The following is a 26,099-nucleotide window of genomic DNA, read 5'->3' as shown; positions in this document are numbered from 1 at the left end:
GTGACACCTCAGCCCTGTAAAGCACAGAGAGAATTTGTCTGGGCCATGAGGCTCAGCTTTTGAGAGCACTACCAGAGGATGTGGGCTTTAATCAGGCAGGAACCTGAAGGCCCTTATGCTCCTATTTTGGTCAGTGGGGGTGGTGAGCAAGGAAATCCACATTCAACCATGCAGAGAGGAATTCAGACTGCTGGGGCTCAATTTCATAGCTAAAGCCTCTTGGCTCCCCTAAAGTCAGGTAGTATTAAGAATTTTTTGATATTAAGCACAGCAGTCCACTTCTCTATTCCTCAAATACTAAGGTAGTGTGCTGGGCTCAGTGCTGGGCTACCAGAAGAGAATCAGGCCATGGTGTGAGCATCCTTTATCAGCATGTGATAATGGCATTAATGAGGTGCAGTTGCTGTCTCGATGGAATGAGGGTAATTAGCATCTCCCCTCAAGGTTCTCAACTCAAGTGGTCTGGACTCTTGGACATCATCGCTAAAGACATTTGTGTTTTTCAGAAACGTATAAAGGTAGGTAGGGAAGTGCTGTGGCATTCCCAGGAGAAGGAAGGGACACAAAAAGCCCTCCAACAATCAGGAACTGCATAATCTGTCAACAGAACTGAGGTTGGTATGGCCTGTTTTTAGAGAAGAAACAGACTTTAACCAAACCATCATGTTATTGAGGCAATACTAAATTCATTTTTACCTATCTTGGGTACAAATGGTCTGAAAACAAGTAGGCTGTACAGCAAAAGAAGCCAAGGCACACATCCCCAGAGAGGGACTGGACTGGAAGCTGTCTGCAAGAGCCTCGCCCTCCTCAGTGCGGACTGGAGAATGAGCAGTATGTAACTAGCCCAGGGGCAGTGGGAGAGGTGAGAAGGCTGGTCATTAAGATGTTAGTCTAGAGGGTAAAATGTCTTTGATACTGTAGGCACTTTGTCTTTCTCTTTTCAGGTCATCCTCACCTCCTCATCTTTGCAAGGCACAAGTGAGCACTTAAGTGGAAACCCTGCTAAGCAGGCAGCTCATGGGCAACACACCAGAGCCCAAACCAGAGAGCCGCTGACAGAACCTCTCATGCTTGTGTCTACCTTCCTGTACCGCCCTTTCTTAGCCACCAGTCACTTCGCATTGTAAGCAGCAGGACCCCAAATCCCAATCTTTCTCAGATTTTTTGATAAGTATCCATAACAGTAAAAGGGAAAACTGATTGTCTTAGGGTTTCCATTGCTGTGAAGAGATACCATGACCAAGGCAACTCTTATAAAGGACAACATTTCATTGGGGCTGGCTTACAGGTTCAGAGGTTCAGTCCATTATCATCAAGGCAGGAAGCATGGCAGTGTACAGGTAGACATGGTGCTGGAGGAGACAAGGGCTTTGCATCTTCACTGAAAGGAAGCCTGGACTAGACTGTCTCACAAGTGCAGCTAGGAGGAGGGTCTCAAACCCCACCCCCATAGTAACACACTTACTTCCTCCAACAAGGTCACACCTCCTAATAGTGCCACTCCCTGGGCCAAGCATATTCAAACCACCACACTGATAACCTGAAAAATTAATAATGATAAAAATAAAACCAACAAAACCCCCAAAACCCAAACTTTTGGTTCTTCAGAAAAGATCCTGTAAAGATCCTAGGGAGATGACTCAGTTGGTGAAAGCATTTGGGGCTCAAACATGACAACCTGAGTTTGATCCCTAGCATCCATGCAAGAAGCTGGGTAAGATGGTATGGGCTTGTAGTCACACAGTGTTAGCATTCTATCTAAACTCCACCCCACAGTTACCTGGCAACAGCCAGGTATGCTCCTCCCCACAGTTTTTATTGTCAGGTAGGCCCTCTATAAAAGGTGTTGCTTGCCCCCTCCTCCCTCTCTTGATCTCTTGCCTTCTTGCTTCCCCTCTGTCCCCTTGCCCCTTCCCCCTTCCTTTTCCTCTCTCCATGTGCTCATGGCCAGGCCTCTACTTCTCTACACTCTCCCCTCTCCCTCTCCCCCCTTCTTTCCCTCCCTTATCTGCCTCTACTACCCTCTTAACTCCCCATGCCATGAATAAACTCTATTCTATACTAAACTGTTGTGTGGCTGGTCCCTAAGGGGGAAGGGATGCCTTTGAATGGGCCCGCTGAGACATCCCTTTCCCCCATACCTCACCACACCTCCATAGAACATATTCTATATCTCTTTATCTTTTTATAAACACATCATCGGTGCCGAAACCTGGGACCTCATGCATGCCTCGGCAAGGGCCCGCTGAGACATCTCCTTGCCCTATACCTGACTACCCATCCATAGAACATATCCCATGTCTCTTTATCTTTTTATAAATACATCACACAGTGTTAGGGAGGCAAAGATTCAGATTCTTGGGGCTCATTGGCCCACTAGTCAGCCTAGCCCATGTAGTGTGTCCCAAACCAGTTAAAGACTCTGTTTCAAAATACAAGGTAAGTAGCTCTTGAGGAATGACACCTGTGATTGACCTCTGGTTTACACACACACACACACACACACAAATACACATACAAATAAATGCACATATACACATACATAGAAATACACATACACACATGCACACACACATACAGACACAAATATACACATACATATAAATGCACACATATGCACATACATGCACATACACAGGCATATACATACATACACATGCACATATACACACATATGCACATATACACACATGCACACACATATGCACACACATGCACACACACACACACACACACACATCTGTAAAAGAACAAGAAGAAAACTGGTACAATATGAATGACCGATAGACTGCATACATCCATGTCAATTTGCTGGTTGCACTGTTGCTCCATTGTTATGCAAAATATTGTCTTTGTACAGATCTGGTAAAGGTATATGAAGTATTGTAGTAATTTAAAAACACAATGTGTCTTGGGTTCATAGGCTAGCTCTTTTTTTAAAAACAGAATTAGGATTTTATTTCTATTTTTTTTAATGTATGGGTGTTTTGCCTATATACATATTTGTGTTCCACTTGGGTGTCTGGTACCCACAGAGGCCAAAAGAAGGCATTGGATCCTCTGGAACTGGAGTTACAGATGGTTGTGAGCCACTTTGTACATGCTGGGAATTGAACCCAGATCCTCTAGGAGGAACAGCCTACATACTTAACCATCGAGCTATCTGTCGGAGAGCTTAGGGGTAGTTCTTAAGGACTGTATCAATGCTGGCTTCTTCTACTGTTTACTACCGTGACCATCATAGACGGAGATGATGACCTCATTCTCTGAGCATCACAGACCACCTTAACCTTAACCTCAACTACAGAAGACTTGAACCCCAATTCCTGAAAACAAAAAAGAAGTCACCTTATTTATTTGCTGTGGTGTTTCTTTACCATTGCTGATATATTTCCTATATTTCTTCAACACATGAGGGATTCCAAGGTCTAGGGTATGACATCACAAGACCTTTGGGTCTAGGAAGGTAATATAAGGGCCTTTGTCCTTCTCGGACAGTAGTACGCTGTGTTGTTCCCTTAGTAGACCACACGACAGGGTTAGAAATGACCGCCAAGCACCTGGTCAGCTTGGGACATGGGAGTTGGGCTCTGGCAATTTTCCTTGTGTTTTTTTCCCAAGGCTGCCAAGCACATGAATACGAAGTGTTTTCCTACCAGCCCGAAACTGAAATAGTATGCGATTAAACTCAAGCAATTTTTGAAGGTTTTAGTGTAGTAGGGCCAGACAAATCCTGTCTCAGTGGTCTTGAGATTTAATGGGGGCTGTCTGGAGTTTAAGCCGTCTCTCAGAACTGTTTTGTTTGTTTAGATGGGTGGAATGACATGAAACAAGAAAGGCCTGGCAACCACTCCTAGAGAGCACTTACAAATAACGTAGAACCACAGTCAAAAGCCTATATCAGGGTGACCCGAGAACAACAGGCAGTCTGGGCGAAGAGGCTTAAGTGTTTGTAAGCAGACACTAAAATACAGTGTTCTAACATACAGATATCCCCTTAGCAATTTTTACAGAAATCCCAAGAAGGGGTAGGGGCTGGTCCTATGCACTCAATTTTCTATTTGCCAGTCTTTAATAAGCAGCATCCCCCACCACCGAGTCCCCACCCAAGAATCCAAGCCAAAGGTCTGAGAACTACTTTTTCCTTTATCCTTATTGGAATCAGCAATAAATTCCTTCTCCCTCTGTAATACATTTCAAAGATCCTCTCCATCTCCTTGTCCCCAGTCTAAGGCACCGGCTTCTCTGGAAGAGAGAACCCACATTGCTCTTGGGACTACTGAGAAGAAAAGCAGACCATGATGCTTTGCACGGGATCTGTATCAAACTCTCTAATGGCTTTCCAACGCTCTTCTTAGCAACTGAAGTTTGTCTTGTAGCCTGTAAGTCACTACTTGGCCAGGCTTTCTTTCTCCATATACATACTAAACCCACCAGTCTCTTTTCAGCACCCAGTTTCCATGTTAAAGTTCTTCCCAAATGAGAGATTCACCTTCTTGTTTCCTTTTGATCCCTTCATCCGCTCTGTCCGTCACTTTAGCCTAGCATCCAGAATGGTACATGGATACTCAGGTGTGCAATATACAAACAAGGCATTCAAGAAGCAGCCAGGCCTCTAAAGACCAACTTAATCCGATGGTGCACCATGGACCATTTCATACAGTCTAACATATTTGAAAAGTGCAGTGACTTGACGTGCCAGAGTTGGTAATACCTGGGGTGGGGGCTCCCACTTGTCAGGGGAGAAAGGGAGGAGGGAGGAGGCGAGGAGCTGTATGAGGAGGGGACTGGGAGGACTAGAGGGCTGATATTGAGATGTAAAGTGAATAAATAAATTAATGAAAAAAAGTGGGAGAAAATGAATAACACCTTAGAGCTGGAAATTCCTGTTGAAAGTACCACGTCACAGCTAACTGTTCTCTTTTCTCTGGTGGGGTTAAACTTAGGTATGAGATGTGAAGGGCCAAGTCTCTGCTGAAATCCCCATGCAGCCTACTCTAACTAAGGCACCTCTTCTGGAATGCAAAATGACGTCGTAGTTTTACCTGCCACCCTGCAACAATATTTTCAATTATTGGTTCAATTGCAAATGCCCCACGAGTCATTTAAATAAATCTCACATATATAAAATAGTCGGTTGTTCTCTGAGAAATTCCCAGCTGTAAAAATAGAGCCATACTGAAGGATTCTTTTTTTCCTGCAGCTAATTGAAAATACCGCACATATAATGCATGATTTAAAGCACCCAGGAGGAATTTCAATTTGCATTCCCTATTTTAAATGTACAATCAAACGCTGTCTTAAAGTGCGCCACACATTTAATTCAATATAGCTTGCCTGAAGTCTCAGCCACTCCTAAATTTTAGCAGTGTGAATTAATGACTTGAGGTTTTGAAGGCTCCAAGTGACTTCTAAAAACAATGGCTTGAAAGGGGCTCTTTTTCTTGAGAAAACAAAAGATTCATAGATTGAACTGGTTCAAGCCTGTGAGACCCAAAGAAAGCAGTAAGTGACAGCAGGATCCCTGACAGGAGAAAGGTACTGCGTATCAGAACATCCTCACCAACTGAGTTCTCCAGTGTGCCCAGAGCTTTTCAATTCAAGATACAAAAGTCTCCAGGACACTCCAGATCAAGGTGGCTGGCAGCAACATGTGTGGGGTTGAAGACAGAGGCTGGAGACTGAAAGTGTGTTATTTGGGGGAAGGGTGTAAGATCATGTGCAAGTACCTTCCGCTTCTGAGAGCTTTGCGGGTTACAAGTAGCCGGTGCACCTCCCAAGTTAACAAAGCACCAAGGACCCTCACAACCGATGAATGACAGAGCCCTTAAAGGAAAAAAGAAGCAAGACAGAAAGTGACATGGAACAAGAAGAACGTCAGACCAACAAGGGGGCAGCCTCTTGCCTTTATAGATAGCAACAGTATTTGATAATTAATGCTTTACCATGTAATAAATAAGCAAGAGACCGTGAGAGCAGGAGGGGAAGCCATTGCTTCCCCTGAACAGACATGAGTGGCCAGCACTGGTGGCAACTGGCAAGTAAGAATTAGCAACATAGAATAAAAACCATTAGAACCAAAAGTCTGGAAACACAAGAGGCATTAAATATGTATCTACCAAGGCTGTCACGTCTCAGTCACAATTTACTCCTTATTTTTGGTCTATAAAATAAGAAATGAAAAACAGCTGAAAGAACTCACAACCTAGAGTTTTCAATAACCTGTTCCCAGGGGTAAGGCCCTTGTAGCATCTACAGTTGTATGTAAGAATGGAAGGGATATAGTTGTGTATAACTTTTGATAACCTAACTAACTACTGATATCTACCAACAAGCATCTTTTTTTTTTCTTCTATGAATTGAGGCACTAAATTTCACAAGCTTATTTTATTTTTTAATGTAGCCTTGACTGTTCTGGAATTTACTATGTAAATCCAGGTGATCTTACAGGTCCACCTGCCTCTGCCTCCCGAGTGCTGAGACTAAAGGCACACACCACCACACCTTGTAACTTGCACAACTTTACCAACTGCTGCTCTTATAACAAGCACCTTCTCTTGAAGATCTGTTGTTGTTTTGCTTCGGTTTGGTTTTGAATTTTTTAGATAGGTCTTGCAATGCAGTCCTGCCTTGTCTGCAGTTTGGTAATAGACCAGGCTGACCTTAAATTTATGGAGATCCTCCTGCCTCTGCTTCTGAACCATCACACCATGGAGTATGCCATTCAGTCAAAGGACCCTGTTTATTAGTTATCTAATAAATGGTGAAACTGGTAATTATTAGTTCTTTTAGCTCTAAATAACACTGACTGTCCTGACAAACTCCATTTATTCCATTCCTCATGCTCTGGATCCCAGTAGGACATGTCCCCTAAGCAGCCTCTTTTTCTGAGACACAAGGAACATGTGGCACCCGTTCATCATTTACTGTATGCTTTTTCCTACCCTCTGTCTGGCACCAGACAGTATTTATTGTCTTTTCCCCAGGGCAAACCCAAGGAACACAAGCAAAAGCTGAGCCTGTGATACAGATGCTGAGAGAAAAGGGAAAAGAAAGGATTCATGTAGCTAAATTAGCCTCCTAAGATACCCATATTCCAGAATAGTTGCAGAAATTAAAATCCAGGTAGTAAAGAAAATGTTCTCTAAACTCATTGATGACATCACACTTACAAAATGGATTCTACCAGGAAACACGGAGCCAGTGTTTCCCATTTGTTATTATAACTGCCATTGCTGCTCTGGGGTAAGCTATGGGAACAACTGTGATATTTAGTATCTTTTTCTTCAGGGTGGTTCTTATCACCAAATCTCCTGTCCATCCACCCAGGCCTGGTACAGCCAAACTTCCTACACAGAACTTTCTGGTAAATTATAGGAAGCAAAGCAGTTGGGAAGAGAGTATTACTAAAACATAAGTAGGTCGGAACAAATTTTATGAGCCACCTTTCAAAATAAATTGAACACATAAATAAATAAATATATATGCGTCCATAGGCAAGGATCTAGAAACACTTCTAAGTAAAGAAAGAGGGTGAGCAAAGGGGAGTGGTTCCTGTAGCTCTGAGGATATATAGTTCAGTGGCAGAGAGCTTACCCTATCTGGGAGAGGCACTGGGTTTGCCTTCATACTACAAAAAGATAAGGGAAGGTCTTAGTCTCTTCCAAGTTTTTCATCACAAAGAATGCGTGAACAAATAAATTAGGACAGAAGTAAGAAAGGGAGGGTAAGAAGCAGGGGGAAGACACACTTGTGGTGGTTTGAATCAGAATGTGCCCCACAGGCTCATATATTTGAATGCTTGGTCCCCAGTTGGTGGAACTTGTTTGGGAAGGGTTAAGAGGTGTGGCCTTGTTGAAGGAGGGGTGTCACTGGGGGCAGGCCTTGAGGTTTTGAAATACTTGTGATTTGTATCCTACCTAGTCTTTACCTCTCTGTCTACTCCCTCTAAGATGTAAGCTCTCAGCTTTTCCTACTGGCATGCCTTTACTTCCCCCATCCCGGACTCCTAACCCTCTGAAACTGTAAGCTTGGAAGTAAATGCTTTCTTCTCTAAGTTGCCTTGGTCTCAGTGTTTTATCACAGTGATAGAAAACTAACTAAGGCAACATTCAATGCATAATAAATACTTGTATGAAAAAATAAGAACAAATCTAAACAGAATATATACGTATAAGCTGGAGAGGTGGCTCAGTGGTTAAGAGCACTGATTGCTCTTCCGGAGGTCCTGAGTTCAATTCCCAGCAAACACATACATGGTGGCTCAAAACCATCTGTAATGGGATCTGATGACCTCTTCTGGTGTGTCTAAAGACAGTTACAGTGTACTCACATACATGAAATAAATAAATAAATCCTTCTACAAAAGAATATATATGTATATATATATATGATATATATGTAACTATAAGTTATCCCAACTAGGAAACTGATTAAATCTTCAAAGCTTAGAAACTACCTGAGGTGATAGGAAGCATGATCTCACACTCAGTTTCTTCCCTTGGTTTGCCTCAGCTTCTCTTGCTACAGTAGACGCTGGCACCTTCTGAAGACATATAAGAGGCAGGAACAAGAGGGGCATTTAGCTATTTCCTACAAGAAATCTAAGTTCACAACCCAAGTGTGCAAAAAGAGCAGCTGCCTCATCTTGGCCTCCTTTCATGGATCGCATGCCTGCTCTGTGACTCAGTTTCCCTGCTCTATAGTGAGTGCTAACCTGCTTCCTCCACTCTGTACCCTGGAGAACTGCTATGGTGGGGGGGTGGGTGCGTGACATAAATCTGAGAGCTTTTCCTTGTAGGATTGGCTGCTTCTCTCTGCCAGATCTACTGTAGAAAAGCAAGGAATTATAAATTTAATAACAAAAAGACACCCCAAAGAACTTAAAGATTACTTTCTCCCTTTATCTAACCTGGAATAGACTGTGCACCACAGAATGAGTAGGGTGGGCACACTGGCTGAGTTTCTCGTCAAGGTGCATGTTATCAAGAGAGACGATATTCCTCAACAGTGACAAAGGCAAGTGGTTTCACTAGAGACTTATAAAGTCCCTACTGGGTACACAGCCTTGTAGACATGTCATGTCACACATGAGATGTGCAGATGATCTGTATCCTGATCATGTCACACAGCCAGACAGACATAGATGTATGGGCACATTACGGTATGTCTCCCTCAAGGCTGGTGTTTCAAGTACTTCATCTGGAGATGGAAACTGACTGGACTTCACCCATCTAATCCCTCTGCTCCTTTCTATGTCCTCAGACGGAAACCATGCTCATGGTTGGTGAAGATATGGCCCCTAAGCTTTCTCTCCAATTTCTCTCCTAGATAGCCCAGATGCAGAGCTGATTTTTCCAGCACACCCAACACCCTTCTCCACACTATTTAACAAAGGGGTCTTTCTTCCAGAAGATACACTATTCCATTAGTGGATTTCTAACTCCCAAGTGTGGCTTACTATCACACATTTCTCTGATAACCTAACTCAGTTTCCTCTTTTCCCAGTGAAAAGATCCTCGCTGCCTTCACAGATGTGGGTCCACCAGACTAAACAAACTTTATGACTAAGACATGAAATCACATGTATTCTGAACTAGAAATAGCACTTTCCCTCCACCCCCATCTTCCATGAAGAAATTTATTTTGTTCTCTCCATGCCTTCCAATACCTGCCATCATTTCTGTTCTTCCCAACTCTGTTCCTAGGCACTGCATCTTCTTATCAAGAGACACGTCATAGGCACTGGCCCTGATATGTTGACTTGGGTCTATAAGAGGCCTCTGAGGGAACAGCAGTACAGTTTTCTCCTCAGAGGCAAAAATATCCATGACCCCTAGGGCTAATGACTGACTATGTTGCTGCTAAAAAGCGACCTTTAGTCATCTTTTTTTCTGACAGAGTAGGCAGGGCCTCAGCTGTGCTGGATAATCTGTCAACTTGACACAGGGTAGAGGCATCAGAGAAGAGGGGATCCCAATTGAGAAATGTTTCCATAACACTGGCCTGTAGGCTAGGCTGTAGAACATTTTTAAAGTGGTTGATGGGGAGGGTGCAGCCCACTGTTGGTGGGACATCCTTTGAGCTAGTGGTAGTCCTGGGTTCTATAGGAAAACAGGCTGAGCAAGCCATGAAGAACAAGCCAGTAAGCAACACTCTTCCATGGCCTCTGCATCAGCTCCTGCCTCTAGGTTCCTGCCCTGACTTTGCTCAGTGATGGTCTGTTACCTGGAAATGTAAGCTGAAATAAACCTTGTCCCTCTAAGTTGCTTTGGTCATGGCCTTTTATCATAGCAATTATAACCCTAACTACGATACCAAGTGATTTCCCCATCATCATAGCCCCAGAGCTGGATGACATTTCTTGGACTCTGATGAAAGTCCAAGAAAACTTAAGACTGAATACTTAGTGAAACAGGAAAGATGATATATGCTGTTCCCTGATCTGGCCCATCATGCAATGCTCCATTATCTGTTTACTGCCACCATCTCAGAACTGACCACATAATGACGGATGAGCAACGGTTAAGTAAAGTGGGGCCATGAAGCATTAGAAAGCTGAGTTCGCATAGCCATACCCATTCTGGGCTCCAGGCATGTGATGAATGACCTCCTAAGGTGTTTGAACCATGTTACATATTTGGGCACTATCTGTCATCACAATGGACATGACCATAACTATCAACATTCAATTAGTTGGCAATTGTGGTCCTATGACTTTAGCATGTCTCTGCCTCCTTTAAAAAAAATACCCCCTTTTCATCGTGCAACCTTCAACAATTCTTCAAGCATGAGATGCCAGGCAGGATGCCAGGCTAATGTGTCTCTCTCGTTTATTCTCAACTAGTTGCTCGTGAGTTTCATCTCTCTCTGTGAATACTGAATAACGAACTTACTGTTGAACACCACATAGAGACGGACTACATTCAATACCAGCCCCCTTTTCCTGGGAGGACAATCTTGGAAAAGTTCTTCAGATCACATCCAGGTAGTTTCTTTCACAGAGGAAGTTTCCATTGTACTGCATGTGGATGACTTATGGTGGCAATGCCTAGGCATGGTCTGCTGCCTGGAGACACCTTGCCTGGACATGTGTGAGTACACACAGTTCCACATGTGCCTGTTCTTGTAACCATGTGTACTGAATAAAAGTACAAGCTTCCTATGAACAATACTTCACACTTTCCAAGTCTGTCCACTAAAACATTTATCTTTTTGTGTGCAAACTAATTTCTCCTCTGTAAAGGAGTTGTCTACCTGTAGTCAGCCACAGAGAACCAAACAATTCTTGGCAGAAACAAATCGATACCAAACAACTCTACAAAGTTTATGGCACATGGAATTTTGCGAGCCTACAAGTAAAAGAAATAAAGACAGTATTTCCCACAGGGCATCTAGACACTTGCATTCACCAGCTATGCACAGACTTACCTCACAGACAACCTGGTGACATTTAAGTCATTTCTATGCATGAAGGGTTTCTCATGAGCACCATGAAGCTTCCCAGACAGCTAGCTGCCTAAGAACTGGTTATCACTGTCCTCATGCCACAGAGGAAATCCTGTCACTTGCCTGTATTTTTCAGGAGGGAGTCTGGGTTCCTCATCTATAGATCCACCCTCAACCACAATCTCCTCCAGGCCATTTGACAGTCACAGACAGGCCTTCCCAGCCCCTGGCTCCAGGGACATCAGTGGCTTTTCTGCTTCTCTAGATCACAGACTACTTCATTAGACTCCTTTTATAAGACATAGAAGGGAGAAATTTCAATGCAGGTGTCTCAACAACTCAATCCATACTGACCACTACCCAGTCTGACCTGCCAAGTATCTCATTAGCACCATTCATTTTGCCAACTTATGACTGACCCAGGTAAAAACTAAGGGCAAGATGAAGGACGTAGGATCAGGTCTGCTCTGGTGAGGAAATACTGATCAGCAGAGTACATGATGATACAAAGCAAACCAGCTCCATGGACCCCTCACTGTCTTCTGAGCACACGCATCTGTATGTATTCGTGTGTAGTTTTGTGTGGTGAACATGAATGTGTGTGCATCTGTGCTTGCCCCACGTGTCCAAGTGCAGAGGACAAAGATCAATGTTAGATGTCCCCCTCTATTGCTTGCTGTCTTATTTTTTGGTATGGAGTCTCTTATTGAGCCTCAGCTTTAACCATAGCCACTAGAACAGGTGGTCAGCTAGCCCCAGGGACTGGCCTATCTGCCTCCCGAATTCTGCAATGATAGATACACATTGTAGATTTTACATGGACACTGGGAATCCAAACTCAGGTCCTTCCACTTGTGCAGCAAGGACTTTACTGGCGGAGCCATCTTTCCAGCCCCTTCACTGTTGCCTTTGTACCCTCTAGAGCACTCTGCGGTTGCATCCCTTCTGTCACTGTGATGTGCCACTGTTCTCGGTTAACTTGAACACAGACATGTTTCAACATAGGTGGGTGAGAACCTCTAAGGTCGAGGCCTGTCCTGTCCATATACCTGGGTGCCCGGAGTATCTATTACAGAGTAAGTAGGTGCTCAAAACCCAGCCCTTAAATTGAATTTAAGTCATTTAATTAAGGACTGTCATTCAATTTCTGGATGTTATGGGAGGGGCCCATATATCAAGAGCCCACTTGTAGAATCTCTTCTACTTTTGACAGGTTCCTCTTTAGGATGATGGGAGTAAATATAGACCAGTGGGATAGGGGGCATAAGTTGGCCATATATTTTTAGGGAATGGATGAGAACAGCCTGCAAGCCAAAGGGTCCAATCATGCGTAGGAAGCAGGCAATGCAGTCTGTTGCAAAACTGTACCCAGACTTGACATATGGAGAGTAACGGGTAACAGTAATGAGAAAGGGGAGTTCCGTCACATCCTTGACCCTGACATGGATTTAAGTCCCTGCATTTTCTAGTTCTCTCAGTGTGAAGTGGGACAGACATGATCCCTCCCAACAAAAAGGGAAAAGCCCTGACTGTGCGTATTTTCTGCCTGTGGAAACAGAGCAGGGAGAAGTGAATACTTGATGAGGGCTGCACAGCAATGACATGTGGGGCTGAGATTTAAGCCCAAGTTCATCTGACTCCCAAAGTGTCTACCTGCCCAGCAACATCCTGGCCTGTTATCCGAGTGGCCTTACCCTTGTTGCTAAAAACAGTGATTCAGAATAAAGCAGTCCTTCCGCAAGGGATGCTCTTTGATCCATGAGCATCTGAGCAAGCTGTACATCTAAGACTCATGGCTTCTCACTATAGACTTTGACCCACTCCCACCTTACTGTTAAGTGTCGCTAAGGCTCTTCAAGTCAAGGATAAAACATGCCTAGCAGCACTTGACATACTGATCATCGGTAATTTTTTACTTCCTTCTTCTGCTTGAAGCTTCTTTTCAGCTCCTCTACGCCAGACACAGCAAAAAGGAACTCAGAAGGCCATGATAGGCTTGTTGGTTCTCACAAGACAGATAACACACACACACACACAGCTAGAACAAGGAAGGTGGATCATGAAATTGTAACTTAACCAGAACACTTACAAAAGGTGTGCTTACCTCGCAGAAAAAAAAAATATAGTCAAATAAGTGATGCAAACCTGTAGGTACAACTGTGTTTTCAGCCCTTCAACAATGTTGAATTAATTCACATTCGTATAATCAGCACCTTGATACTCATAATTTACCACCTTGCTGCACAGGAATAGGTTTATTATGGATATCTGAGCATTTTTGGCCAGTCTTCTAAACTATTATCTTCACCAGTATGTTGTATTAAGAAACTAACACAGATTTGGCAGTAGGTGATGTGAATCTGTTAGCAAATTAATTTCAGAAAAAAATTTCATGTCTTTTGAAAGGAAACTGTTTTTATACTTAAGTTAGCCACCACACGAAACCTCCACGACATCTTCCAAGCCATCGTTAAGAGCAACAACTCAGATGCAGGCAACATACTCAGAGAGTTGTAATAAGTCTCAAATGGCTGGGTACCAGAAAAACCCCTAGACAATCCTATCAATTACAGCAGAAAATGCATGTCTGAACTGGGATTACCTTTGAGTCAAACATTCTCAGCACTCTTGTATATTTAGGGAATCCAAACATAATTAAATGACCATGTGTTCTAAATACATTCAACACATCCTTAAAATGGCCATTTCTGAGTTAGGGAGATGATCCTGGGTCAACTGTTGGCTACAGAAGCGTAAGGAGAAGAGTTCAGATTCCCAGAACCCTCTTAAAAGCCCTGGGAGAGGGGGTTCATGTAGAACCTCAGCACATACTCGGGATTCACATACAGAGTATCCCTGGGACAAGCTGGCCAGCTAGATGAGCCTCAGTCAGGTTCAGTGGCAGACCCTGCCTCAATAAAATGGAGAGAAATAGAGGGAGATCCTTCTGTTGACTTGAGGCTGATCAGCAGGAATGTTGTTCACTGAGCATCACAGGATGGAAGACCAGAGGGAAAGGTGCCAAATACACAGAGCAAGTGATACATCAGGTCAGAGACATACAGAATAGGAATACTGGGGAAGTCAAACACTCGCCTATAGCTCTGTGGCAAACACAGTTCAAAACTATGACCATGTCCTGTTTGACTCCATTCCTACTATTGTGTATAGCACCTACCTAACATACATTCTGCACTCTATCCTCACGACACTCAAGAGCTGGTTACCCTCATGCTCAACCCACAGACAAAGCGAGGGCTTAGGAAAGCTTAAAAACTTAGCTGTGTTCTCCTGCTTGCAACCAATGGGATCAAGATTCAAACAAGGCTACAAGACTCCAAATCAGGAAGAGTAATAAAGGAGCAAGGAGGTAAGGTATCTCTGCTATGTAGAAGTGACAAGTTTTGAATAAAGTTTAAAGTTACTCTAAACAGTTGAATTTAAAAAAAAAATCATGTTACACTCATTCTTTGGTCCTGCAGCATTTTTATCCAGCTCAGGCTAAATTGGTCCTTACGACTGTGTGTAAATACATTCTACATTCTCTACCCAAAGGTCAGCACTAATTATAGACTCCAGTCTCAGAGGGGAAGTGGGGGTGGGGCACATGTCTAAGGAAGAATCTTGGAGGTCAAATGACACCGATACACCACTTCAAACAACATAAAAGTGTTGGCCTCTTCCTCCATCATGGGCCTGGGAGATCATGCCCTGTGGAAAAGGCAGGAGCTTGAAAGGAAGGGTGCAGTTAGGAAGGTTTTCTTTTCGAGAGGACGTAAACACTGCTGAGAAGTGGTGTAAGTCTGTGTGAACCATGCTATGAGCTCACGTTCACAGATTTATAGACCTCCCTCTGTCATGGACAGACACAAGCTATATGACCACGGACATATGAGCTTTTCCATTCTTCTCTCATAACCATGTAAGTGGAAGATGTATTAGCATCTATTCCCCAGGTAGGCAGGCAGCATAGTCTAGGAGCCCCAGAGCCTCGACCAACTGAAGATAACTTACCTGCACAGGACACCTTACCCCAGCCTGATCCCATACCACTGAACACTTGACTCTGATTCAGCCACTCCTAAGAACCCCATTCTCACAACTGTGGCCATTGGTGCAGAGAAAAGCAAGTGGCCAGAACCGAGCCAATCAGATTTCCTCGAAGCATCCCCTGCCTGCCCCCCCAACTAGAACTGGCAGGAAAGCTCTTTCCCTCTTCATGATGGGGCTCTGGGGAGATAAACCTGGGGCTAGTTGTAGTCACATGAGGAAGAGGAAAAAAATGCAAAGACAAAGGGTGAACCTCTAGGCCCTGAGTCTCGTTTCAATTCCAGAGTCAGATCTGAGGGTCAGGACAGGCAGGGCCCCTATGGAACATCTTTCTGCTGGAGTTGTTTTGATTAGGGTTTTGCATTGTAAGGGAAAGGTAATGTGGGTGTTAACAGCTATTGGTATGATCTGAACAGAAATCAAAACCTCAATTGAAGAACTTCTCAGGTAGAGCCATATTCAGAATATGAAGGAAAAAACAAACAAACAAAGAACACCTTTTACCAGGAAACATCTCCATTATCCCTACAGGGCTTCCCTGGAAGGAAGATGTAACCACTCCCCTTTGTAGTCACCTTATAGGTGGTTAACTCTGTTGTTCCATGTTTACTAGGGCTCCATAGGATGGACAGACATTTGACCTTAGAGCCACATTCCCAGCTGCACCTTACTCAATGCAAGTGTGTGGGAAAGAATTCGTACGGGACTGTGTGGTGCGGCAGAGGCAATCCGCAGGCGGGTGGTGGCGGGGTTCTGGGGCTTACCCACTGGCAGGTTACACACACACACACACACACACACACACACACACACACACACACACGAGAAAGTCTGAAGTTTTAAAGCTGGAAGCTTTGGCGGTGGCAGGTTCCAGAAGACACGTGGACTCCGTGGATTTCTAAGAAGTTTATTGTTCATGGCATGATAACTGGATTTGGATGTGTACCCCCCCCCCAAAAAAAGCCAGGGGGAGCTGGCTTAAATAGGGAGTGGGAAGGAGGGGGGACTGGGGAGGAATAGTTTAATTAGCTACACACCCCCACCCTTAGGTAACTCATGAATATGGAAATCTGTTAGTCACGCCCTCTACCTGGATGTTAGCAAACCACTCTGGTAGGAGCTGTGAAGGGCTGAAGCTGAGAGGGCCAGGGGCCCAGGAACAGAGCTGAATGCCTTCCATCCCAGGGGGTCTCCAAGGTTCAAAAGCTAGTTCAACCAGGCACCCGGCTGTCTCCCATAGCTCACTGCCCCACACAAGTGTATCTTGTGTTTGATATAAACTTTCTTGCTACCCATACCCATTTCCAGGACTTTTCCTATAGCTATGTTTGTTGGAATTCCATAGGGGAGGATGGGCAGAAGGGTGGCAGGGTCCTGATGCTACTTTTGGTATGCTCTCAAGAGAAATCCCTTAACCCCAATCCTCATTCGGTGCTGTCAGTGAGCAGAGAGGCAACGGTATGAAAACTAAGTATATCTACCAAGCTTTGCAGCTGCAGCAAGAAAAGCCTTCAGCTTTCTCATTGTGTGTGTGTATGAGTGTATGTGTGTGTGTTTTAATGTTTCAACTTTGTCTACATTTTCTTCCTTCTCAGAATCTGCTGATAAGAACAGAATAGCACAGTGGATTCCCATTCTCCATCATTTATCTACTGAAGTAAAGATAACATCTAAGGTCAAACAGTAACAGAGGTCTGGGTGTTCCTCTTCCAATCATGAACTAGAGTACCTACCCAACCTTGAGAGAGAGAGAGAGATTCAAAGATGAAACGGAGGATATGTTTGTCCAAGTACATTAACAGGATTACAAAGGAGGAAGTTGCTCAGTCTTGCTGGTGCCCATTCCTAGCAAACAGGTATTGACTCCTCTAGTCTGGGTTTAAATCCTGATCTAGAAATCAAATAGTAAAATAAAGCAGAGATTTGTGGGCTACATAAAAGATCCAGCCTATTCAGTAGAAGATGGCGCTTCCCTAAAGAATAATAAAATAGTACTGAGCTTCAGCGTCCTTAAGACAAATTGGGAACTTACTGATAAGAAATAACCTTAAGATGCATTTACTGTGCTTGACTCCCTTTAGTACCCAAGGGTATTTTTTTTAACCAACATTGATTTCCACCACAGGCATGCAATCTATTCATGAAGAAAGATGGTTTGGAGGAGAGGACTGGGAACATTTATATATGGGGAGCAGACTCACAAAAAAGATCCAAGCACAGGGGCCCTAATTCATTTAACAATTTCATAACTGCCTCCGAGTAGAAACATCAACTAAATCTTCCCCTTGGCCCACAGTGCTATTTCTAAGTTCTAATGCTAAACGACCTCAAAGGATTAGAAAAGAAAGAGATGGACAGGAACCCCATGCTTTGCAAGCACGGAGTAACGCATGTGGGATCAAAAAGTCACCTAGACTTGATAGTTATGAGACAGCTAGATTAGGAAGGAAAGCCAAGAAGTTATGGATTTTTAAAAATCTATAAGACATTTAATAAGAGACCGTGGACGTCATTTATTTCAGTGAAGAGCCACTGTTATACGGAAGGAAACTGAGTTCTACATGGCTAGACTGTCAGCAGTACAACACAGCCCCTTTGCAGCCCAGGGTCCTTTTCAACAAATTTGGCTGAAGAGAGCCAGCACCATGATGAAATAAGCAAAAATACAAAAGAAGAAAAGAAAAATAATGTCACCAAGAAGGTATACACCATCATCAGCAAGGCCAGGGGAAGTAAATCACAATGCGTCCTCCTTCCTCAAAAACCATGGGAGGCAGAGTGCAGCCCGGCCAGTGGATCTCAAGGAAGAGAGTAGTGGGCTGAGAAAGGTCAGGAGGATAATCCGAGGCTTGCTCAGCAAGCTCAAGGACCCAAGTTCAATCCACCAGAGAACATTTTTGTTGTTGTTGTTTTGTTTTAAAATAACAAAAACTGTCAGGCATGGTGGAATACACCTATAGTCTCAGTTAGGGAGGTGGAGACAACAGAATCCCTAGGGCTCTCCGGACAGGCAGCCTTTGACTAATTGATAAACTTCCAGTCAATGAGAGACTCTCAAAAGATTAAGGTGGCTACGCCCAAACAAACATCTGAGGTTGTCCTCTGGCCATCACACACACAAGCACGTGTCCACACATATCCACACAGAAAAGTATAAAAACGTATGTTAAAAGGAGAAGGATCACAGCCAGAAGTTGAGGTCTCATACAGCTTTTCCCTTTAAGCCTGGAATACAGCCACTGTATTCAGTGGATAGGATACAGTGTATACAGGACAGGAAGCTGACTTCTTAAAGCATGATGATGGTTTCATTCATACATCTACTGAATGCCATTAGGTTGCACACCTTACTGATGCAAATACAATTAAAATGAGAGTAGGTAAAGCGTTTGACTGCAAGGCAGCAGCTGGTGCCACGGAGCTGTGCATGCACTCTGTGTGTGTGTGTGTGTGTGTGTGTGTGTGTGTGTGTGAGACCAAGGGCTAGAAACAGTGATTACCAGGAATGGCATTTGCAACAGGAGGTAACTAGAAAAGGTGAAATTAGCCAGACAGTAAGAATGGAAGAAGGGAATAGAAGGTACAGCAGACCAGGGTAGCAAGACAATGCAGTGTCCTGGTCTGTGAATGCCATGAAAGCCAGTGTAGAAGAAACAAAATTCTAGACGAGGACATGGAGACAGGAAGGGTAGACATGATCAAGTAACCAGATGGCTACCAGCCTAGTGAGTTCCCGGAATATTCTGGAAAGTTCCCTGAACACCATGGATACAGGCTCTGGCATGGAGAGTGAAAGGTCTGTGTGACCTTGGGAACTGCATATCTCTGGGATGGTGCCTCCATACTCACAGTCTCCTCAGTCCTGCCTGAAGTGTGAGTTAACCAAACCTACAGGAATGACATATGTGGAAACAGCAGAGGCTGCAGTGTGGACACAAAGAAGGTGATACCAGAATTCTGTACGAGCCACAGTGAAAGCATTCTAAGACGCTCTGGGAAAACCCTGTACGAAGAGCACAGAGCACTCACCTTCCAACCTGAGGAACCTCCTGACACCACAATGCTATTCAAGAGTGATGTCTAGCTCCATATCAAGAGGGAGATACTGGATTGTGTCAGGAGGGATGCAGGGTAACAGACAGAGGCTATAGTGATCCGAGCCAGTAACAACACGGAAGACAGACAGGATGCAAATCTTGATGCAGGAAACTTACAATAAGCCTCTGAGACCCCTGGGTTGCCAATAGCTGTCCCAGCCCCATTACTAACTCCAAAGCCACAGAGCTGATGTAAGTGTGGAGGCCACAGGTCCACAGGGACCAGAATGCAGCTGTCCATCACAACACATGCTAGAAGCTCAGCATCTGCAGAGGGGTTCCACATTGAATGTGAGCCTCACGATGTTCCACATCTTCTGCCTTTTATGAAAAGCAACATATTCAAGGTACCTCCAGATCTATAAGTATTAGTTCATTTTCTGAACACTTCATTTACTCCGGTCAATATAGGTCTGCTGGCTGAAAGTGATACACTGCCCGCCATTTTGTCATTTCTACACGCTGAAACAAAACGGAGGTAAGCAAATAGATCTGGAGGATTATGGGATCTTACAGCACAGAGAAACAAGTGGACAGTGACTTCCTGGAGCAGGATCTGCAGAAATGAGGCATTTCTGGAGGCTCCCATCTACATGCCTTGAGGAACTACATAGCCATTTAAAAAAAAAAAAAAGGATAAATGTTGGCTAATGAGGTCCATATGGGGTAGACATAAAAAGTCAGTGGCTCTAAACCTCTCAGCGGTGGGGTGGGGTCAAACAACCCACACATGGGATCACCTGTCAGATATCCTGCATATCAGATAGCTTCATTATGATTCATAGTGATAGCAAAATTGCAGTTATGAAGTAGCAACAGAAATAATTTTATGGCTGGGGGTCACCACACCATGAGGATCTATATTAAGGGGTCAAAGCATTAGGAAGGTTGAGAACCAGTGGCCTAGATGATAAAATGCTTGCCACCCAGGTATAGGTACAGGTATGTGAGTGAGTTCAATCTCCAGACCAACATTAAAAAAAAAAAAATCAAGAGCATGATGGTGTGTGCTTGTAATTGCAGGGCTGAAGGTGGGGGGCGGGGATGAGAGGATCCTTCAGGCTCACTGAGCAGTCCACTCTGTTTGTGGAGCTCCAAGCTAGTGAGAAAACGTATCTCAACAAACAAAACAAAACAAAGCGGATAGACAGTATCTGAGGAGTGACACTTGAGGTTGTTCTCTGGCCTTCACATGCATGCAGACACATACATGTACACCTGCATATAACAGGCAAACACAGAAAGTCAGTCTCAGACCTCCAGGCTGGTAACCAGTTGAAATACAGAAGAATGCTCTTGGCTCAGATGGCAACCTGGGACTCACTTCATACTGGTGATAAATGAACCTGGGAAACTGGTTCATCCAAAGACTCTACAGATAGCCTAACTAGGGAGAAGCAGAGTATTGGGAAGGAAAACCGGAAGGGAAGAGAGCTATATAGACACGGGAATGAACACCTAGAGTACATGGAACAGAGGCCAGCTGAGCACCCAGGAGATGGCAGAGGCCAGCTATGCACCTAGGAGATGGCAGAGGCCAGCTGAATACCCAGGAGATGGCAGAGGCCAGCTGAGCACCCAGGAGATGGCAGAGGCCAGCTGAGCACCCAGGAGACGGCAGAGGCCAGCTGAGCACCCAGGAGACGGCAGAGGCCAGCTGAATACCCAGGAGACGGCAGAGGCCAGCTGAGCACCTAAGGAGGTGGCAGAGGCCAGCTGAGCACCTAAGGAGATGGCAGAGGCCAGCTGAGCACCTAAGGAGGTAGCAGAGGCCAGCTGAGCACCTAAGGAGGTGACAGAGACCAGGTGAGCACCTAAGGAGACGGCAGAGGCCAGCTGAGCACCTAAGGAGGTGGCAGAGGCCAGCTGAACACCTAAGGAGGTGGCAGAGGCCAGCTGAGCACCTAAGGAGGTGGCAGAGGCCAGCTGAGCACCCAGGAGATGGCAGAGGCCAGATCAGCACCCAGGAGATGGCAGAGGCCAGCTGAGCACCCAGGAGACGGCTCATGCAGGAAATTGTAGGTTTTTCTGTTCTGGAGACTGGCAGGGGCTGAGGGGAAGGGAAACTGGGAAGTGGGAACTAATTTAAGCAGCATGGAATGGTCTGGTGATCACCTGGGATAAGGTAAAAATGCCAGGTCAAGGGATGTTAGAGCAATGCAAAATTACAGCTGAAACAGACGGGGTTCCTGGTGAGAGAATGCACAGAAGGTAAGAGAGGAGTAAGATTCCTGAGCAGAGGGAGGGCTGGGATTCATGATACAGCTGGGGACATTAGTCACTGACAACAGGAGCCTTCTCTTCCATCTTCTACAAATTCCCACTTTAGCTTGATTATTTTCCTGGCTTTTTTACACCACAGTATTTATCATAGATGTGGTTTTTTGTCCGTTCCCCCCCCCCATAAGAATGATAATCCTAGGAAGACTGGAGTTGCTATATTTCGTAACTGTGAAAAGTGTCCTTCCCTCCCCCCCCAAATTGAAGGCACATACAGGTCTGGGGAGACAGAGCAGATGAGTAGGTAAATTACGGAAATGCTTACAGGGTGGCCTAGAGGTGACACATGGAATAAGTCTGGTGGCCTTTATTTTCTCAGGAGCATGAGTCATTAGGTCACCTGTAGAACCTGAAGCAACGGAAGGCACCAGAAAAAACCATTTGTGTTGAAGACAACAATGGGAGAGCCAGTTTGCAGCCTGGTGGAGGGGGAGGAGCCTAGAGTTTAAAGATAATGGGGTGGGTGTGTGCGTGCATGCGTACCTATGTAGTCCTGGAATATAGATCAGGATCACAGCAATCCTTCTGCTCCAGCCTTCCACGTGCTGGGATTTTGAGCACATATATCACTATATCCAGCAGATGCCAGAGTTTCTGACATCAGAAGTGTAGCACCCCCAGGTGAGGGCAAGTCTTGAACATGTTGAGAGGACTGAGTTTGCAGAGTATGTGTAAACCACTGGACCTGACATGGCCACGGAATTGAGAGTCTGCAGCATCACAACCACAAGAGGGGAAAGAAGGCCAAAGTTCCTAACCATGTGGGAAAAGAATTGTCTAGAAGAAGGCAACAACATGGAGGGGGACCAGGAGCCTTCCAACTCTTCCATCTTAATCCATCTCTGACCACTGTCAATTCACCTATGTGTGTGGCTGAAAATCAGCATCCTTTGGGGATTCAGCAATTTCTGTCTTATTGTGCTAATTTGTCAAGTTCATGGGAGAAGATTTCTGCCATAGATTCTTTCAAAGAAGAAAGAAAAGGAACGATGACATCTTCTCGTGACCTTCAGGAGTCACCCTTAGCTGAACAAAATTTGCAAACTCTACTCTGAAAGACAGCTAAAACTGTGGTTGATGAGCCATTATCGGTGGCAGTAGCTCTTGAGAATTTTCTTTTTTTTTTTCCTCTTTCTTTCTTTCTTTTTTTTTTTTTTTTTGCTTAAATGTTGCCAACAGGGTATAATTATTGTTTTAGAGCCACAGAAAGTGTTGAAAGCACCTTCAATTCTTTAAGTGTGCTTCAGATACACAAATCAGTAACACTGACACTTCTCCCATTTCTCTGTATTCCCCTTCTGATACAAAATCTCCAAAGTACAAAATGATCAGATCAATTGTTCTGGAACAGTTCAGCAAAGTAAACTGCCTCCTGGCTTGAAAGAGAAAAGTTAAACCTTCCAACACCTTTTTATGTGCATGCTAAATATAAGAACGTTCTCAGCAAAGTAGTCAAAGCAAGATCCAGCTGCGTTTGGAGATTTCTCAAGAGAGACACGCGGAGATTCTGTTTTGTTCATTAAAACACTAAAAATCCTCAACAGCACCTTCCCTAATACCTGAAGGTGGAGTGCTGTCTTACGTAAGAGCTGCTTTCCCTCTCTGCTCATCGTGGGGGCAAATTAAATACCTAATTCCGCCTAGGATTTCTGAGTACTTTCACCTTACCTTCAGTCACTCAGCGGCCTCACAATTCCCTGGTCTACAGATGATGAAAATAAATAGGAAATAGCAGCGAGCTGCTACTGCATCTTAGGGATAAGCCTGTTGCAAAGGCCAGTGTGAACTGAAGCCCTTCCCCAAACCGCTGCCCACCTCCGCACTGCTCAGGCAAAGATTACAAGTGAGAGCCGGTCGCCTGGGACAGGGACCCGCGCACAAGCAAAGTATGGGGTCGGTGCTACCCGTGAGTGCCCAGACGCCTCGGGTTCAGGGTCAAGGTTTGCAGCCCTGCTGGACCCACCGTAGCCACGCTGAGCTCGGCGAGCGTTCCGTCAGCTTCAGGCACACCTGAACGCCCGAGCCCTCGGGGACAGGGACGCGGGAGCCAGGCGCGCTCGCAGCGGGGGCCGGGGCGGCTCGAGAAAGTTCCCGCCCCAGCACCCGATCGCGGTGCTGCCCCGGGGACAGTCCCTGGCTCCCCTCCGAGCGGCGAGGACACCGCAGCTGGTACTCACCCGTCCTAGCTTGGATCCCCAGGTGGCGGCCGGGGCCGGGAGGGAGGTCGGCGCGGCGCAGCGGTGGGGGACAGGCGACGGTGACGCGTGCAGCCCGCGCTCCCGTGCAACCACTGCACTAGCTGGCCGGGCGGCGCGGGGGCTTTATCGCCGCCGCCGCCCCCGCCCCTTCCTGCCTCCCCCGCCCCCCGGCCCGCCCCGCCCCGCCTTCCCGCCGCCGCCTTTGTGTGGCAGCCGGCCGCAACGTCTCTGCACCGCAGGGGACTTCAGGACGCCCCCCTGCCCGACCCGCGGTCGCCGGATGCCGCCCTCTCGCGGGGGGGGGGAGGGGGAAGGGGGGTTCGGGACCCCAGAAAGCGCCGGCCAGACGCGCCGGGCTCGAGGTGCGGCGCCAACCCCGGATCGAGCTGCACGTGGGTCGTCCGGATGAGCCCGTGGGGAGTGGAGAGGAGTGGGCGATACAGAATCCAGTGGTGTGCCCCTGAGACACAGGACGCGTCGTCTGGGGGTGGGGAGGGGGAACGACAGCGTGCAATCCTGCAGGTGATGGGGATAACGGAGCCAGGACGTGGAGGTCTAGAACAGGTCCTCCCTTCCAACTTATCCCTGCTTAGTGGATGAGCCCGCTATGGGATTCCTAGGCATATGACAAGCAAGGACATGTAGAAAACTGACCCTTTGCTTGTGGTGACTGCATGAGGTACTCTCAGAGCTCCAGAGATCCAGGTGTTTTGAACCTATACCTTCAGCCCAGGAGACCTTATCAGTAGGAAACTGCTGCAGACCCGAAGCCAGCAACAGATGGCTGTTCTGTCCCATGGTCTGTCACCTGGGTGTCCCTTTCTAGATTCTTCTGCTCGGGTTAGGTTTGTAGGGACTTTCGTGGTAGTTTCTGTTGCCTTTGGTGCAACGCCCTCCCCATCAGGCTCCAGGTTTGGCCCCAGTAAAGGAAAAAAAAAACCGATAAATCTTCCTAGGGCTGTGAAATAAACTGCACCCACTGCTAGAGTAACTCAGATCACTGTGCGGCTACACTGACACAGCTGTATCCATGCTAGACACTCCCCCTGCCCGTGTGTGTGTGTGTGTGTGTGTGTGTGTGTGTGTGTGCGTGTCCCAAATACGGAAATGCAGTCTACAAAACAACATCAACAACAACACCCCTTTAGCTCTACACTCATGACGGTTTACAAATCCCATATATATATTGTTTTGTTCCCTTTGTCCCAAATGCTTCTGAGAGAATGCCCTCTGATTTTTCAGGTCACAGTCAAACCTTACTTCCTCTGGAACAACTTCTTTGAGTTCAAGCCACTTCCTTCCCCATCATTGTTTTCATAAACTTCCGTATGATTGGATTTTTTTCTTCCCTGTTTGCTTCTTGCTGTTTTTCTTCTCTCCCTCTTCACAATATGTCACCAGAGAGTAGTAGCAGCAGCAGAGACAGAGACACAGAAAGACAGAGACAGTGAAAGAGACAGAGACACAGAGACTGGTTTAATATAGTTCCCAGCACAGGTCATCCTCTGTGCCCAGAGGGTTGTTCAACACTCAGCAATTGCTCAGAACGTGCGTAGATAGAACAAACAGATCAAGGAGACTTTCAGATGTGGTAATGACAGGGTTGTAGCCAGGGTTTGCCCGGGAGGGTGGGCTGTGGATACGAAAAATTCAGATGAGGTCTGGTGGGGAGAAGAAAGCCCAGAAATGAGAATAGGCATCCCACTGCGTGCGTGCGTGTGCATGTGCGCATGTGCATGCGTGTACTCTGTGTGTGTGTGTGTGTGTGACTTGAAAATCTGAAAGCTGCTTTCCAGATGAAGGCATTAGGAGCTGAGGATGTAGCTCGGTAGTAGGGTGTGTGTCTCACATACAGAAGCCTCTGGATTAGGGCCCAAGTGCTGTGGATGGGGGGATGGGGGTGGGGGGGGTGGGAGGAGCAGATAAGAAACTACTAGAGCAATGGCTTTCAATCTTCCTAATGCTGCAACCCTTTAATACATACGGTCCCTCATGTTGTGGTGACTCCCAACCATAACACGGT

At 45.7% G+C, this 26,099-nt stretch overlaps 1 protein-coding gene across 1 annotated transcript in view; it reads right to left on the bottom strand.

The window, feature by feature from the left end:
• The window catches only part of Serpine2 (serpin family E member 2), a 63,655-nt gene extending 39,493 nt beyond the window's left edge, over positions 1–24,162 (bottom strand). The window contains exon 1 of the mRNA XM_028789442.1: positions 24,056–24,162. The gene's annotated coding sequence lies outside the window, so the exon portion shown is untranslated. The remainder of the gene's footprint in view (positions 1–24,055) is intronic.
• Positions 24,163–26,099: the final 1,937 nt, after the last annotated feature.

The sequence above is a fragment of the Grammomys surdaster genome, unplaced genomic scaffold (genome assembly GCF_004785775.1).
Source record: "Grammomys surdaster isolate TR1022 unplaced genomic scaffold, NIH_TR_1.0 125833, whole genome shotgun sequence".
Lineage (NCBI taxonomy): Eukaryota > Metazoa > Chordata > Mammalia > Rodentia > Muridae > Grammomys > Grammomys surdaster.
Note: the sequence above shows the minus strand (reverse complement) of the source record. Positions and strands in the feature narration are given on the sequence as shown.